The 10,000-nt window shown below is 39.6% G+C and overlaps 1 protein-coding gene across 1 annotated transcript in view; it reads left to right on the forward strand.

Annotated features, from left to right (window-relative positions):
- The first annotated feature begins 3,046 nt into the window (after window positions 1-3,046).
- Window positions 3,047-10,000, forward strand: part of LOC122792058 (gap junction beta-3 protein-like) — a 102,027-nt gene continuing 95,073 nt past the window's right edge. Inside the window, exon 1 of the mRNA XM_044059876.1 lies at window positions 3,047-3,094. The gene's annotated coding sequence lies outside the window, so the exon portion shown is untranslated. The remainder of the gene's footprint in view (window positions 3,095-10,000) is intronic.

Consider the following 10,000-nt stretch of genomic DNA (forward strand, 5'->3'; position numbering starts at 1 on the left):
TTACATGAGACACATAACTGAGTTAGATCTAAAGCATGGCAGCAAAGAAAACTCTACATGAGACAGATAACATAGTTAGATCTGAAGCATGGCAGCAAAGAAAACTTTACTTGAGACAGATAATGCAGTTAGATCCAAAGCATGGCAGCAAAAAAAGCTTTACATGAGAAAGATAACACAGATCTGAAGCATGGGAGCAAAGGAAGCTTTACATGAGACAGATAACAGATCAGAAGCATGGTAGTGATGAAAGCTTTTTATGAGACAGATAACACAGTTAGATCTGAAGCTTGGCAGCAAAGATATCTTCAGATGAGACAAATAACATAGTTAGATCTGAAACATGGCAACAAAAAGCTTTATATGAGACAGATAACATAGTTAGATCTGAAGCATGGCAGTAAAGAAAGCTTTACATGAGACTGGTAATGCAGTTACATCTGAAGCATGGCAACAAAGAAAGCTTTACATGTCCAGATACTGTAGCTAGATCTAAATGATGGCAGCAAAGAATGCTTTATATGGGACAGATAACATAGTTAGATCAGTGGTATGGCAGCAAAGAAAGTTTTATATGAGACAGGTAACTTAGATCTGAAGCATGGCAGCATAGAATGCTTTACATGAGCCAGATAACATAGTTAGATCAGTAGTATGGCAGCAAGGAAAGCTTTACATGAGATAGATAGAGCAGTTAGATCTGAAGCGTGGCAGCAAGGAAAGCTTTATGTGAAACAGATAATGTAGTTATATCTGAGAGGAATTCTTTGCAGAAAGCATAATTTTGCTCAAGGTGTGATTAGCATCATGATAAAAATCCATGCCTAGCAGAAAATGCTAGAAATGTGGAAGAGCTAACCATTTCTTCCAATTATGCAAATCTAGAAAGAATAAACAGAAATGTTGCAAGTCATTAATGTACACAAAGTGAATAGTTATGCTAACTTGAATATTAGTTAATTGCATACTTCCTCTTATTAGACAGAAAATGATTTATTTGCGAATTCTGTTGATTTGTGTATTGACATAATTATAGAAATACACTTCTTATACTCCCTTTAAACTTTGTTTCATTAGCCATTCCTGTCAATATAAAATATCACCCTGATAAAAAAGTATTCAATATTTAAGGATGTAAGATTGTTAAATTCTATCAAGCAAAAAGAACCCTGCATTCACACAATGAACATCATGCTGCTGCTGCTGATGATGATGATGATCAAGGTGGTGAAGATGATAGTGATGATGATGATGATGATTATAATGATGATGACACTGATACAGAAATGTTGTGGAGCCTGATACTCATCCATCTAATACACATGCTGTTCCAGTGTAAATGAATGGTCTGTGGTGGTTTAAGGTCTAGAATAAAGGGAGGCTATTTCACTTTCTACTTCTAAGAAAGTTGTGAGATTCAACTACAGAACAGTATAGTAAGTGTCTGAAATGAAGATAAGCAGCTAAGTAACTTACTCAAAAAGTAAAGGATTCTGCTAGTATATTATTTGTACTGGTTTTAATAAAGTATCCCATTGTGAAGGAGTTTTGAATGATGTCTTGCTTACAGTACACTTCATACACATCATCTGTTTAACGACAATATATTTTAACCAGGCAAACTCTGAAGGTCATTTTCCAGAAAAAGAAATCCAGCTGCAAAACATTCCGGATCTACATTCTAGGGTAAATTTCCTTATAGTAAACAACTTTTTGAGTAGGTGTTGTATGCTGGAAATCATAATTTATGCACAGGAAGTGATGGTGAACACATATCTAATTTGCTCCTTGTTACACTAAGCAAGGACACAGATCCAGTAACCTGATATAAATGAAGCCTCTCTCCATTATGTTAATGGGTAGTCTTCGATCTGTGTACATGATGCATAATCACAAACATAGGATCACAAAGTTAAGGAGTATGCAGTTATTAGTAAATGCAGAGCTACTATTTAAGATGAAAACTTACAGATAGCCAAATATGGCTAATAAAAATCTGCAGAGTTAAAGATCGTGCTAAACATTCTAATATGCAGGCTGCAGTGGTACAATACTTTTAAGAAAGTTAATTGTTGAACATAACAACAGTAATCCACATAATATTTGTAAGCTTACATGCAGAAAAGTCGGGTGTTACAAAAAAGGATGGCAAAAGGGTGTGTGATAGTAATACTGTAAACAGAACTGTTATACTGTGTATACAGAATACAAACTACTGGTACATCATTGCCTCTTTTCAAAGAAAATATTAAACTGCATTTCCAAAATCACTGGCTTTGTTCCTGTAATAAACCTGATTAACTTTCCACTAGTACTCCCTAATTCTAAAACTATTCTCTCTTACTCCTTTCTCTTTTCTCTACTTGGCTTTCTGCTCTACCCCCTCTACTTCTATACCTGTTATCTACCTTAACTTGCTCTCTTTTCCACAATCAATCCTTTCCTTTTCTCCCTTATTTTCTTTTTACTCTACTTTCCTTACCTCCAATCCTTGCTTACATCATCTGATAAGTATGTGTCGACTTGTATATTATCATCTGGACTGTAATTGTATGTTATAGTAATTAACACAAGTAGTAGTACTTTCCATGGAAGGGTTTGCATGTTTTTGTTTTTTGCAAACTCTATTACTAACTCTATTATCATTATTGTTATTATTATTTTGTATGATGGTTTTTCTGTATGTATCTTACTTGTGGAGCTTTTCTCCCCGGGCCGCTACTGAAAATGGAAATATCTCCAGCTAGACTAGCCCGGTCAACAAATGTAAAATAAAAAAATAAATAAATATCCTGGCTAACTTTGTATAGCAATTACCAGTGGGCCGCTTACACTATCAGCTGTGGCACTAACATATTAAGCAACATGAAATGGACATAAGATAAAATGTTATATATATGCTGCTTAAAATAAAATTCAGAAAAAAATGTACATGCCAGAGTTGTCCATCGAATATTTTGTTTAACTGAAATGTGAAAGCAAGACAAATAATACTGTTTTCTTGCATGTGTGTCTCACAGAGAGAAAACGATTCTTCGGTTTGAAGATTTCTACCATCATTCATTGACTGGTCTTCAGATAACGCAGATATCAGGTAAGAGAGCCATGATATGAAATTGCACATTACTTCTCTGGGAAGTCTTGCCTGATGTCTTCTGTCCATCTAGTCCCTCCTCCTTTCTGTTCAGATGATGGGGGACAGAGCAGTTTTGTGTAAACTATTACACCATCCATGTTGGCAGTCCTGAATTAGGCATTAGTTTCCAGCTTTTGGTTACAGTGTCTGGTATCCTGAGGTATAGAATTTATCTTTTATTGGATTTTCACAAAAGACTGAATACTGTAGTTGGAAATTTTGAAATTTTAAGAACCTAGAATTCAATTTTGACTTTAAGAGCAATGGCAAATGATTGTAGCTCATTTGCTCTGAAAACATACATCAAAGACTGTTACCCTGTAAATGCCATGAAACGGTTACAGATGAAATAAAGAATTGTTTATAGTATGAGTCTGATATACAAGATGTCCATATATTAGAGCATTACATGTTAAATGGTTGTATAACATGATGCTAATTGTATTTTTCCAATTAACTGCAATCTAAGCTGTTTCATTATTTATGTATGCATGTGAGCTTGTATATCTTTGTTAACCAGATAGTGGGGCTTATTCATCATTACTTCTGTCTTGAAAACTGTAATACTAATGTTACAGGAGTGCAAACTGTTTTGTGATATTACACAATATGCTAATATGACATGATTGTATGGTTTGATGCAGTTGTTTGTATTCATATTCCTGTTTTAGTGTGGAGTTTTCTATGTAACTGCATTTTTGTATGTTTTTCAATGTCTTTATACTATAATTGTTTTCACCACATTGTATAATTATTTAACTCTCCCAATTTTTGTACATATTCCCTTCCTGTTGATATCCACAAAATGTTCGGTCTTGTGTTTTCTGTCAGCATATGTTTGACCATACTTCACTTAGGATTTGGATTACATGGCATTAAAGCAGCATTGTGAAAGGCTTTTAATAAGAAATAACTTCAGTAGTGACTTGTAAACAGCACTGTTTAAATTAAAATACCTGCCATCTCCAGTTCCTGGGGAGCATACCAGCATAAAGGAAGCACACAGATTCATACACAACACTTTCCCTTTAAACGTACAGCATGCAGAAATCACACTGCATGTAAATATCTTTAGTCCAGAGCAAAATAGGATCCTTTACTGGGAAGCTTTAGTTTCCAGGTATCAGCAAAGGATAAACATGGTGATTTTTTTGCAGATGTCCACAGCATAGTTGCACACAAATGGATACTATAGAATAATAGACTGTACAAGACAACTGGGCCATTTTACCATTTACACCTTGGTAACACCCACCCTTAGACCTTACTTACTTTTTCAAGGACTGATAAGACAGTCATTTCTAGAGTGAATTTATGAATACCCACCCAGCTGTCATAATGCTTGATCGGGAGAAGTTCATTCCAGGAAAGGGATAGTCATTTCTTGACAAAATCTCTCTCCACAATAATTTTTTGCTGAAACAGGTTCAGATCTCTGGTTCTAGTGGTAGCATGACTGCTTGATTTGTGGAGAAATAAGAGGTCTTGGACTGCTAGAACCCTAATGGACCAGAAGGCAAAGCACATTTCATCCACAAGGAGTCTGTAGGGCACCGCAAACAAGGACAAGGCCTCCAGCCTCACTTGATAGTTCAGAACCTTTGGTCTCATTATCTTTTTTGTCAGGAATCTTTGAGATCTCTCTAACTGCTTGACATGTTTAGCAGGGTCTACTTTATAAGATCGACAGACCATTTGATCGACATTCATTTGGTCGACAGCTCATTTGGTCGACAACCAGTATTCAAGGCACTTAACAGGGATTTGCCCCCCTCCCCCAATGTTGTGCGACCCTGGAGTTGATATATATAGTTGGGGGGGGGTGGGGGGCACATCCCCCCCACATTGGGGGTGTAGGGGGTGAAGCCCCCATTTATTTCCATTTAAAGCATGTAAACACAACAAAAACTACACATTTTAAACAAAAATAGGTGGGGGAATTTTCCCAGCAACCCCCTCCAATGTGGGGGGCTAATTCCCCCACACCCCCCCTAACTATATATATCAACTCCAGGGTCGAACAACATTGGGGAGGGGGGCAAATCCCAGGTTTTTGCCTTGAATACTGGTTGTCGACCAAATGAATGCTGATCAAATGGTCTGTCAATCTTATGAAGTAGACCCGTTTAGCAAGATACCTCCCAACAGGGGAATTGTATTCTGTGATGGTCTGGATCAGTGCACATTATAGAGGGGTCAAGACTTCTTTGGACCTAGAGGAAATGCTCTTTGTGATTAACTGTGCCATATAGATGGATTTCTTGACTACTATTGTAACACAATGGTCAAAGCAGAAGGAGTTATCTACCCATGTCCCAAAGTCTCTTACAACATCTTCATTGTGAAGTGGGGTGTTTTGTATAACAGAAGATGGATGGAGTGCTTGTTTGTCACATACAATAATATTAATTTTTTTTTAGCATTTAGTTTTGGCCCATTGTCAGTGCACCAGCTATTAACATGTGTAAATTCACTCTGTGGCTTCTGCATATCAGAATGGGATTCAAATATAATACCCCAGTTTACAATTGTTGGCAACTTGGATAACCAGAGTTCATGATTTCTGACTTGGAGATCAGAGAAGGTTATGCTAAATAACAAAGATTCTAGCACAGAGCCCTGTGGTAACCCACTGGTGACTTTCAGGTTCTAAGAGGCTACACCTGCCATTCTTACAGTGTGGGTTATGTACCTCAGCCAATTAGCTGTCCATCTAACTGTATATGGATCAGTTTGGATCACATTTAGCTTTTTGATAATATTGGCATAGGGAAACAGTATAAAATGTTTAGACAAGATACAGTATACTGCATGGGCAGTGTTACCATAGTTATCCTCTCAAAAAATATATCAAATTCATTAGACAGGCTCCAACCTTAACAAACTCAAACTGCTGAAGGCGAAGTCCTATAAGATTTTAAATTTAAAAAAGTATTTATGTATTTTTCTGGACTACCACGTATAGGTTTATAGGTTCATGGGTTCAAAGATGTGTACTAGGCTAATGGCCCTGGAGCCTTTACAAGCCTAGCCCATAGAATTACCCTGGCATGGTGCCACCCGACCTTAGTTCCTAGTGCCTCTTGTGAGTAGAGCCACTAGAGTGATCCCCAGGGTGAATTTTCTATTTCCCATCCACTCATCAAGTTTCTCTTGAAGAGGGCCAGTGAGGTGCTCTGTTTGACATATATGGGAAATCTATTCCATAGCATGAGCAGTCTCTGGATTATGAACCTGTCCCTCCAGCTTGGTTTGTTGATTGTGGTAATAAGGTTGAGGTCTCTGGAGCGTGTGGTGCAGAGGGATTGGGATTTCTTTAGATGTAGCATTTCTAACAGAGCTGGATCAGACATGGATTTGTAAGTCAAGCAGAGATCACCTCTAAGTAGGCAATAGGAGACAGAGAATAGTTGGAGTTTTTTGAGTCTGTCCATATAGGACAAGTGTTTGAGGCCTAGGATCCTTTTTGTGAGGTACTTTTCCAGCCTCTCCAGTTGTTGCAGGTGTCTAGTAAGGTACATGCCAAATGGGGCATTGTACTCGATGACTGGCCTAATGAGGGAAGAGTAGTGGGAAACAATGACCTCTTTCTTCCTGGATGCAAAACCCTTAGTAATGAGATGTACCACTTAGAAGGACTTTCTTACCACAGTGGCAATGTGGTAGTCAAAAGAGAGGTTGCTGTCAACCTGTGTTCCCAGATCTCTTATAGCACCTTCTGTGTTCAGTAGACTACCATCGATGTGATAATTCATGGGAACCAGGTTTTTCCCAAAGGGGATGATGACACATTTTTTTGGAATTGAGCTTAAGGCCATGGTTCTGACACCAGTCGTTGCTGTCAGTGAGGTCTTTCTGTAGGATGTCAACATCACTTGAGGAGTTAATAATAGTTCCCAACTTGCAATCATCTGTGAACTTTGTCAGCCAGAGTCCCTTCCTGTTGGCCTGGACTTCAGAGAAGTAGATATCAAACAGTAGAGGACCCAGGACCAAACCCTGTGGGACTCCACTCGTAACAGGTCAGCAGTCTGATTTGGAGTCAGCTACTTTCACACTGTGGGTTCTATCTGTGAGCCAGTTTGCAACCCACCTAGTGATATAGGGGTTAATGCCTAGCTTAGTGAGTTTTTCTATGATTCTTGAGTGGGAATGGTATCAAAGGCCTTGGCTAGATCAAGGTGGGCTGTATGAACCATCTTGCCTTCATCCACAGCTCTGGTGACTGACTCAAAGAAGTCAACCAGGTTGAGCAGGCATGATCTACCCTTCACAAAACCAAACTGTGTGGGATCCAGACTTTGGAGATTCCCTATATCCTTGTTTATTAAGTCGATGATGATGATGCGTTCCATAGCTTTGTATATCAGACTCATCAGGCTAATGGGGCGCTAGTTCCCAGGGTCTATAGTCTGTCCTCCTTTGTGGACAGGGATGACTGTAGCAGTGCGCCATTCAGTAGGGACAAAGCCTGAGGTGAGGCTGTGATTAAACAGGGCACACAGGTGAGGTGCCAGTTCACTTTGTAGTTCATGTAGAACACAGCCAGGGATATTGTCAGGTCCCATAGAAGCTGTATTCTTGGCCTTGGACAGTGCTGTTTAAACCTGTACAGCAGTAATACTAGATGACTGGCAATCTACTGGTATTGTGATTGGTCCTTTGGTGAGGGAGAGAGGGGTAAAGTTGGAAATGAATATGTCAGCCAGTATATTGGCAATATCTGTTGGCTCAGTATAGGAAGTACCATTGTGCATTAACTCAGAGCAAATCTGGGTATTGCTGCGGAGATTCTTTCAATAACTATAAAAGGCCTTGTGGTTGTCTTTACTATCTGCTGCAATTCTGTTTTCATAGCTAGCTTTAGAGGATTTGATGAGGGATATCAACTTTTTGTTGGGGCTGATAAGGGAGTTTTTCCACTCTTGGAACTTCACCTTATTCTGCATCAGTTTCCTCCTTCTGTTGTAGAGTTTGTTTATGGCAGGGAACCACCAGATTGGCTTCCTTTTTTTGAGGGGAGCATCTTGGTTCTATTGGGTATGGTGAAATCCATGCATTTATGTACATGTTCTTACAGTGCATTGGTGTATGATTCTGTGATCATGCAACTATTCTCCGTTTGTATGGGTGCCGTGAAGTTAGCCACCTCTGTTTTTAGGAGTCCAAAGTTAGCTTTGGATAAGTTTTTTATGGTGGTTACCTTTGCAGGGGTGGGGTTGGGGGTGGGAGGGATGTGGATTTCCAAGGAGATTAGTTTGTGGTCGGATCTAACCAGGGAGGATTTGACTATTGGTGTAGAGCAACGGTTGCCCATGTTAGTAATGAACAGGTCAAGGTTGTTTCTACCCCTAGAGGAGGTAAGAATGAGCTGGTCCAGAGCATTGGAATTAATGAATTACAGGAAACATTGAGCAATTGTATTGGAATATGAGTAGTTTTCCCAGGTAGTGGAGGGGTAGTTGAAGTGCCCAGTATGACAGTGTTGGGTTGGACCCTAATATTCTCCAGGGTGCTTAGGAACGTGGAGTGTGAGTCTTGGGACATGGTTGGAGACCTATAGCAGGTGACAACCTAAATCTCTGTCTTACCCAGTGTTAGCTGCACCTGAAGTAACTCTGATGCGTTATGTTGGGATACCAGTCTGGAGGTGTGTGCATCCTTTGTGAATATGGAAACACCACCGCCTTTGTAGCTTTGGTCCAAGTTCTGGGGCTGAAAGGTGTGGAAAGAATTATAGCCTGGTAGTGCAGGTGTGCTTTCTGCTGCCTTGAACCAGGTCTCTTTTACAGCACAAATGTCGATGTTCTCCATTTTAAGGAGTGTTTTAAGAGAGTGCATTTTGAGATTTAGACATCTAGCGTTGAGCAGCATGACCCTCAGATTGCATTTGTTTGTCGGTGTTATGGTGGTAATTTGGTCTTTGGAACACTGCCAAAAAAGGCACTACAGGGGTGGCAAGAGCCTTGGCCAGTATCTGCAAGCCCAGGGGTGACAGATGCAGGCCATCTCTGGCAAAGCATCAAGGTCTGTCAATCATGTCACCCCAGGCAGACACCAGAAACATAGCCAATTTTTGAAATCATTCATTTTCTGCTTGTACTGTGGTATCATTCTGGGTGATGGTAGGAGGCTGCTCAGGGTTAGAGTCATACCCGCCTGGGCTACATAATCCGAGAGATCCTCCATGTCTCTTTTCATGTAGTCCAGGGAGGTACATCTCTGGTCATTCACACCCACATGCATAATGACAAATACAGCACTGAACATAAGATATAAAAAATTATGTTATTTTGCCACATACTTTGTGTGGGGTTTGAAATGCAATAAAACAATGACAACTGGTAGTTTGGGGTGTACAGACACTAGAAAAAGGGGCTGCATATAAGCACTTTTATTATTCAAAATAGTGATAAGGTGCAGGAAAACTTGTGATGATGAAGGACATTGTTGCTGGGTAGATTATTTTTAAGGACTGAGCATTTTAGTAGGGGGTTGGCAATAAACAGGTGCACACAGTTTCCCAACAAGCACTTTCATCAGCTCACTTTCATCATGCAAATTAGACTGAATGCTCTTTGGTTGAATTTTGCTAATGCATTAAATATGAGGCTGATGCATACTAAATATGGGAGTATTCCTGCCCCCCCAAAAGGATCAGTGACCACAGACTTAACCTATTTAGTATTGTGTGGAGGTGAGTGGTAGATGAGACTAGACATGACTGACACAAATCCCTGTAAGCAAAGAATTGACAGGATACATGGAATATATAGAAGGGATGGCAGAATGCACGCCTGGAGACGTCACTCGGCTGTAATGAGATAAGTAGGAAGACAGCACAAGAGAACCAGGACAGGCTTG

The sequence above is a fragment of the Protopterus annectens genome, chromosome 1.part2 (assembly GCF_019279795.1).
Source record: "Protopterus annectens isolate FY-2018-M chromosome 1.part2, PAN1.0, whole genome shotgun sequence".
Taxonomy (NCBI): Eukaryota; Metazoa; Chordata; order Ceratodontiformes; family Protopteridae; genus Protopterus; species Protopterus annectens.